The following is an 8,789-nucleotide window of genomic DNA, read 5'->3' as shown; positions in this document are numbered from 1 at the left end:
GCGTAAAGAGGCTGGACGGCTGATCAGTGGAAGCATGTTATATGGTCTGACGAGTCAACGTTTTCGTTATATACAACATCGGGTTGGGCTTACGTCTGTAAAATGCCACAAGGAGCCTACTATCTTGATTGCTTGATTCCAACGGTTAAGCATGGAGGTCGAAGTGTGATAGTTTGGGCAGCCAAATCATGGTTTTTGTCTGGTCCCATCATTACTCTCAAAGGCTGTGTTACAGCCAACGATTATGTGAACATTTTAGGTGATGAGCTGCATCCCAAGATTCAAATGTTGTTCCCCAACACTGATGCCATATTTCAGGACGACAATGCACCCATTGACACAGACAGGATAGAACGGTAGAGGTATGAGGAGCATCTAACTGAACTGCAACGTCTGCCCTGGCCAGCACAGTCCCCGGACTTGAACATTATCGAACCCTTGCGGGCAGTATTGGAGCGCAGACTCCAGGGCAGATTTCCGCCTCCCTCGTCGCTACAGCAATCACAAGAGGTTCTGATCGAGGAGTGGCTTAACATTCCGCAGGAAACTATACCATCGTTATATGCCAGTATTACAAGAAGAATCAGAGCTGTATTACGTGCAAATGGGGGTGTAACCCCTTGTTAATAAACCATTCCCAAGTGGGTACAGGTGTTCACATTATTTTTCCTACTAGAGTTTCGGACCTGCTTTTACCCAGCGTAGTGCAGCAACTCGACGCGGCATGCACTGAACAAGCCGTTGGAAGTCCCCTGCACGAACATTGAGCCGTGCTGACTCTGTGATTTTGGGTACGAACTGACCTCTCGATTATGTTCCATAGATGTCCGATGGGTTCATGTCGGTCGATCTGGGTGGCCAAATTAATTTGGTCGAATGTGTAGGGCAGGTGATCTTTTGAGGTCGGCTCGCTACAGAAATGGGTTCTTATCATCCGAATCAAAGAGAGTAAGAGTTGTGTGCATTTGACAAACTGCCAAAGAAATCACTCCGAATCTAAACTGTACCTCTGTCAGTGTCTACGATGCTCCAGTGTCCATCATCAGGCACAATCTTGAGATGGTATGTAATGTGTGTATCGACACAGTTTGAGTAATTGACAATGTTCTTGTTAACAATAATAATTTTTTTTATATTAGCTGACGGTGGTACAACTTGCTTCTCAGCAAATGTCTGCAAGTGTTATGGTACCAACTATTGAAAATAACTTGTGACATTGATACCACATGTTGACCCATACTATAGGTTTCATCACACAGTATAGAAATGCTTGTGCTGTCGTACACCCGCAAGCAAAGACTGGCAGCAATTCCCATCCCATAAAACGACAGATGGTCACGCAGCGTGAGAACGGAGGACCGAGCAGGGTTCGTGTCATACTGTAGTCTACAGACAGGGCGGTGATTCAAACTACAAGGATTGGAGGCGGACACAAGTATTTTTTAAAATATTAACTGCTTAAATCTCTTTATACGTCTTCAAATAGACTGGCGACATTATCCACACTGACAGCTTTCCAACCATGATTCCAGTAACTCCAAAATAAAGCTCATATTTTCATTAGAGTTTATATAATATTGACAATCATTGAATATACAACCAATGAGAACGCACCCTGCGGAGGCAGGCGTGAAACACTGAATCTAGCTCACTACCCAGTCTCCGATTAGTATTCAGGCCGTTACCATAAACTTAATATAGTGGATTTTTAATATTATCCAAATTAAGGAAAAGTATTAGACAGTCTCGGGAAACATTTATTAGGCAGTATTCGACTAGTCTTCAGGCCGACAGCATTTACTTGCTGCAGGTGGACATTTTATGTTCCACTTACGTGAAAGCATAATTCAGCCTCGGAAACCATTTGTGTGCTATCTCGTGTGTTCATTGAAGTAGTGTGTAGATTTTTGTGAGCTTGCAATGGTGCTCTATAAGTAAAGATCAAACTACGTGAACTTCAAATATTACTGTCAGACAGACTCTATATAGTTATTTGTCTTATTTTGAGACCTACCTACTTGCTATTGCGTCAATCACAGTTGATTATATGTATGTTAGGACTCACGGCCGGTGTAGAAGAAGGCCATCTGGGACACCAAGAGACGTTTACAAGTCACGGGGTAAGTCAAGCTCTAGGTGGTGAATTAGGGAACTTGCAGCTTTTCTGGAGCTTCTGTTTACGATTGGTCAATGTAGCCCTCCACATGCAACAATTCGTGAGAGACATCTTGTGCTGTTACCATGTCTGACATAGTAATGTGTTGCAGTAGGAACTTTTCTCTCATCGTAACAAAGTTCAAATGGCTCTGAGCACTATGGGACTCAACTGCTGAGGTCATTAGTCCCCTAGAACATAGAACTAGTTAAACCTAACTAACCTAAGGACATCACAAACATCCATGCCCGAGGCAGGATTCGAACCTGCGACCGTAGCGGTCTTGCGGTTCCAGACTGCAGCGCCTTTAACCGCACGGCCACTTCGGCCGGCCATCGTAACAAAGCAATTAGTTAGTCAGTGGGGTGTAAATGTGAAAGGAGCTGCTACTTATGGCATCACTTGAATGAGGAAAATGTCGTTAGTTGGCGGTGAAAATCTCTGCCGAAAATTTCTTAAGTCTAATAAGTGAACTTGTATGTTGATGTCTCACGGAGTAATACCGATGACTGACTAGATGTATATTTTTAATGCTGCTTTGAAAAGTAACTGCAATCTGTTTCCCCTTTACCGCATAACTGGTGATTTAACCTTTAACGGAATAGTTTACGGTAATGTAGCCAGCGAGAATCGCCTAAATCAGTCGATGTACAAGTGGGGGAAGATAAACTACGGGATGGGTTGGAGCATAGATACGTATGTACCGCGCATGCCTATCTCTACCGTGCTGATTTGAAACCAACATGAAGGCCACGAGTTAGGATAAGGTCGAGTTCCTCTCATTACAAGTATAGCCTGTGACAAGTATAGCCGCGCGGGATTAAGCGAGCGGTCTATGGCGCTGCAGTCATGGATTGTGCGGCTGATCCCGGCGGAGGTTCTAGTCCTCCCTCGGGCATGGGTGTGTGTGTTCGTCCTTAAGATAATTTAGGTTAGGTAGTATGTAAGCTTAGGGACTGATGACCTTAGCAGTTAAGTCCCATAAGATATCACACACATTTGAGCAATTTTTTGACAAGTATAGGCACAGTTTCAGTTTTCTCATTTACCGCTAAAATAATGTAAGGATTTTATCAATTTAATGGTCCATTGTTATTAGTGTTATGTCTGTAGCACAATAATTGATGGGATTTCTGCGAAACATACTTATTAAAGTGATAACTATCGTTTTAACATTTGGTCATGTGAAGCTGTAACAAAGAAATTTCATATGTACAGTCCCTTCTGTATCTAGTTTATACAAGCGTGAGAATTACCTTGCGAGTTGTGGATTCGCTTCTTTGTTATGCTGTTCATTATTTGGATAATTTTGCAGATAGTAATGGAAGACATCCTGTGGGTTTGGTAAGATGGCCGTTAGTTTTAGATGAATCTTCGAAAATACGTGTAAAATATTAAAACGAAAGAAACAGACTCCGCTTTAATCCGCAACGTTCGGTTATTGCATAAAATAATGGTTTACATTTAATGATTTTTTAATGAATCCAGTGTACTGGAAGTGAGTCTGACATATCGACATTCTGCAGTCTTAAAATCTTTATCTGTTTTCCTTACAGTCATATCGATGAAAGTACTCATAAAACACATCTTACATTTCACTGTATGATGCAGCAATACCTTTTGAGTATTTACCTGAAATTCCAGATGCATATTAAAGGCCAAGGAAAATTAAAAATTGATGGAAAAGTAGTCAGGTGCATTTCCATCAATTTTTAATTGAAGAATGGCTTTCCCTTTTTGAAAGATTCCTTTATATTTCATCAGCGGGGAAAACTGTCCATAAGCAATAACAGTAAGTAAAAAGAAGTTATCAAGTTTGTAACACGAACATAAATAAGAGAAAGACCATATAATTAACATTCCACAAAATTTCGCACGTATTTTTGCAAGAAATATTTGTAATGATCCATATCGCAAATTTCGAAATATTTGTACAGAAATTCCTCTCGAATAGAAGACAATTCTCATCCACTCGTTAGTATAAGCCCAAAGTTTCACCCTAAAATGCACCCACCTGATTTCGAAAGTAGAATTCGCAAAAATGTTATACCGTAAATCAACCTTATTTGCGTGATGAAATGATATTTTCTTTCAGGCACTTCTTCACTACAGCTAAAACTTCAATGAAAATACTACAAAGGAGAAAACAATGCTTCAATAAATCACCTGCAGACAGAATTCAACCATCAGCTGGCCGAGATTTTTTCTTATTTATTTATGTTGGGTCTTTATAACATTGACCATAAGGCCAGCGATGGTTATAACTAGACGGAGTTAACGTAAAACATAGAGTTAAAATAAAGCAATACAATAATTGTAACTTTGCGGACAGTACTGAGGAGATTTACATTACGTAAGTCTTTTCTTGCAATGATGGAATATTTTATTCAAGATCCTTTGATGCACGTTCGTTTCACTATAATAACACTGGGAAGGTTTTCTATCATCATAGTTCCAAGTAAACTACATGTAACTGACAGTAGCGTCGATACGTTGCCAAGAGTAAACATAAAATACGAAGCAGTGGCGCGGTATGTCCTATCATGAGAAAGAGAGTGGGAAGCCACGTAGGATTCAAACATAAAACCGTCCATCGACAGCAGTAGTTTCCAGTCTGCGTGAGACCGTTACCCACGAGTCAGTAGGTTAGTGTTGCTGTTGCCCCACCACCATCATCGGCATCACGGCCCAACTATAGAATGAAAAACAATTTTCTTTGAACATCTGTATTCTTAAGACGACGAAAGATAAATTACTTTTATTTTTTGTAGGTGTTTTATTAAACCATGAACAATTGGTACTGCTTATTTGTAACAGCCTTCTTTTTCTCTTTTGGTAGAATAATGAAGCAATTCTCAGCGCATCGCTAGTGCTGTCTATGACTTCTTCTAATCCTCTTCCTACCATCTGTTGCTTCACCAACACTCTGCTTACCCATTTATTTAAAAGCAGTCAAGTGAAAATTCGTGCACTGTGCTTACGGTTTGTAGATCACATGATTGCCTATCCCTTACTTCTGAAACTGCATAAAATGGAAGATTCAGGCTGCAAATATTTCATGTCTGACCACTCCCACTAAGAATACTAATAACAATAGTAATAATAGTACTCTCTAAGCCCTAAGACAATGCAGTAGCCATTACATAGTTATTCTTGCGTTGTGCTGTCAATTAGCTCGTTATACACTCCTGGAAATTGAAATAAGAACACCGTGAATTCATTGTCCCAGGAAGGGGAAACTTTATTGACACATTCCTGGGGTCAGATACATCACATGATCACACTGACAGAACCACAGGCACATAGACACAGGCAACAGAGCATGCACTAGTCGGCACTAGTACAGTGTATATCCACCTTTCGCAGCAATGCAGGCTGCTATTCTCCCATGGAGACGATCGTAGAGATGCTGGATGTAGTCCTGTGGAACGGCTTGCCATGCCATTTCCACCTGGCGCCTCAGTTGGACCAGCGTTCGTGCTGGACGTGCAGACCGCGTGAGACGACGCTTCATCCAGTCCCAAACATGCTCAATGGGGGACAGATCCGGAGATCTTGCTGGCCAGGGTAGTTGACTTACACCTTCTAGAGCACGTTGGGTGGCACGGGATACATGCGGACGTGCATTGTCCTGTTGGAACAGCAAGTTCCCTTGCCGGTCTAGGAATGGTAGAACGATGGGTTCGATGACGGTTTGGATGTACCGTGCACTATTCAGTGTCCCCTCGACGATCACCAGTGGTGTATGGCCAGTGTAGGAGATCGCTCCCCACACCATGATGCCGGGTGTTGGCCCTGTGTGCCTCGGTCGTATGCAGTCCTGATTGTGGCGCTCACCTGCACGGCGCCAAACACGCATACGACCATCATTGGCACCAAGGCAGAAGCGACTCTCATCGCTGAAGACGACACGTCTCCATTCGTCCCTCCATTCACGCCTGTCGCGACACCACTGGAGGCGGGCTGCACGATGTTGGGGCGTGAGCGGAAGACGGCCTAACAGTGTGCGGGACCGTAGCCCAGCTTCATGGAGACGGTTGCGAATGGTCCTCGCCGATACCCCAGGAGCAACAGGGTCCCTAATTTGCTGGGAAGTGGCGGTGCGGTCCCCTACGGCACTGCGTAGGATCCTACGGTCTTGGCGTGCATCCGTGCGTCGCTGCGGTCCGGTCCCAGGTCGACGGGCACGTGCACCTTCCGCCGACCACTGGCGACAACATCGATGTACTGTGGAGACCTCACGCCCCACGTGTTGAGCAATTCGGCGGTACGTCCACCCGGCCTCCCGCATGCCCACTATACGCCCTCGCTCAAAGTCCGTCAACTGCACATACGGTTCACGTCCACGCTGTCGCGGCATGCTACTAGTGTTAAAGACTGCGATGGAGCTCCGTATGCCACGGCAAACTGGCTGACACTGACGGCGGCGGTGCACAAATGCCGCGCAGCTAGCGCCATTCGACGGCCAACACCGCGGTTCCTGGTGTGTCCGCTGTGCCGTGCGTGTGATCATTGCTTGTACAGCCCACTCGCAGTGTCCGGAGCAAGTATGGTGGGTCTGACACACCGGTGTCAATGTGTTCTTTTTTTCATTTCCAGGAGTGTATGTTGCGAAGTGAATAATGAGGCAATAAGCAAGCAATGTCTCGTCCATTGCGCGAACTACCTACTACTCGGAGAAGGCATGTTCAAGAGATGCTCTATTTTACTGTTATAGATTGGTGGTGCGAAGTACAAAAATTCGTGGACTGTCTGAAGAACTAGGAAGACGTTCGTAGATTCGTTTCACAAGCTGTAAAGTTAATTGTTAATGTTAGTATTTGAAAAAAAAATGGAAGTGTTTGTAGCTCATGTAGTCAGTATTACAGTCTTATAAAACAGTGATAATAGTAATAATCTCTTAAAAACATTTTAGTTTCGTGACAGAAACACAGTCAAATTCTTTTTTTTAAACCCGCCAGAAAATTTCATTTTACCCTTCATAGGGTAATAATCCCCAAGTAGCGAACCACTAGTCTAATGCAATGGTCACGACACTTCTAGCGTAACCAACTAAGGTATCATTTTCCTTTGTTGGTTTCACATAATCTTGGAGTATTCAGCCATCTGATTGCTGCTTAGTTTCCGCCTTATACGAATATGTCCATGTTTTGTCTCCTTTTAATGTTGCATACGTATTTTGCATTTTCTCAGTCGAATATTTTGAGCATTTCATCGGTTGTCACGAAACAGCGTCTGAGCTCAAGTTACGTTGAATCTTCGGGAAAAGGTCTTCTCCACAGCTGAATCATTCAGACGCGAATGTATGACTAAACAAGCATGAACCTCACTGTATGCCACACTCCGATCTGCTGCAGTTATAATCCCCCTTGACGAAATTCATTGCTGGCGGAAGAACGACCACCACCGAATTATGCAAACCACTTACAGTCCTCTCTGAAGGTGACTGAATATCATTTGAACTAAGCGATACGAGGCACTGTCGTTCAAAATCGTAAAAATCATCCTACGTAAACTTTCGAGTCAAATTTCCATTTGTTTTCACAACTCTGTTGGTTTAAACGCTCACAAAACAAACCTATCGGCCTACTTGTGAGCGATCTTTGTTTCAAGATTAACAAATGACAAAATTTTCAGAATGGCACACAGTCAGCATGCGCCAAGCGCTACTCAGGGATATAGGGTTTAAATGATCACACTGTCTGGTGATCAGGAGCGAGTCCTCCCACTAGTCAGTTTCTGTGAATTTTTTTGCCGTCAGAATTCGAAGTCCTTTCTCCCGACTGAAATTAGTGCCACCATACCGTAGGTGTTCGCTACATCGAAGAAGTCTTTATCAGGCGTTTTAACATCACATTGTCACCATTAAAAATAAGTTAATTTTTCGGCATCATTGAACGAGTAGAATAATTACTGTCAGATTCAGAGTACATAAACATTCACATTAGCAGAAGTTAATTCACTTGTATGGCTCAAATGGCACTAAGCACTATGGGACTTAACATCTGAGGTCATCAGTCCCCTAGACTGAGAACTACTTTAACCTAACTAACCTAAGGACATCACACACATCCATGCCTGAGGCAGGATTCGAACCTGCGACCGTAGCAGCAGCGCGGTTCCGAACTGAAGTGCCTACAACCGCTCGACCAGAGGGCCGGCAATTCAGTTGTAAATACATAAATAATGCAGATACTTAAATTCATTCTCGCAGTCGTTGAAAAACATGTGCTTTATGTATGAGTTGTGGTACATAAGGCTGGCGTGTTTTTGGTTAAAGCGGCTTACGCGTCAGTTTGGTCAGATGCATATAATGCATATATTACGTGACATAATGACATATTTCCGAAGGTTTGTTGTGGTAAAGATAAAGAAGTGACGAAACTCTTTGTAATGATGATTGGCTGGTACTATATCTATTCGAAGAAAAGCATCGGTTTCGATTGGCAATAGGCTGTTGTCATATTTATTCTAATGAATCCATCGGGCATGTAGGCTGTGTGAGTGTAAGTGCACCTTTGCATAATTGTATTGGAGATTGGGTACTACATAACAGAAGTTTCAAAATGGCATAAGAACACGCTACAGGGTTTTGCCTGAATTGCCTGTCGTTAATCTCACTCGTGTGGGTACT

Source organism: Schistocerca serialis, chromosome 5 (genome assembly GCF_023864345.2).
Source record: "Schistocerca serialis cubense isolate TAMUIC-IGC-003099 chromosome 5, iqSchSeri2.2, whole genome shotgun sequence".
NCBI classification, from domain to species: Eukaryota; Metazoa; Arthropoda; class Insecta; order Orthoptera; family Acrididae; genus Schistocerca; species Schistocerca serialis.
This window is presented reverse-complemented; position numbering follows the sequence as displayed.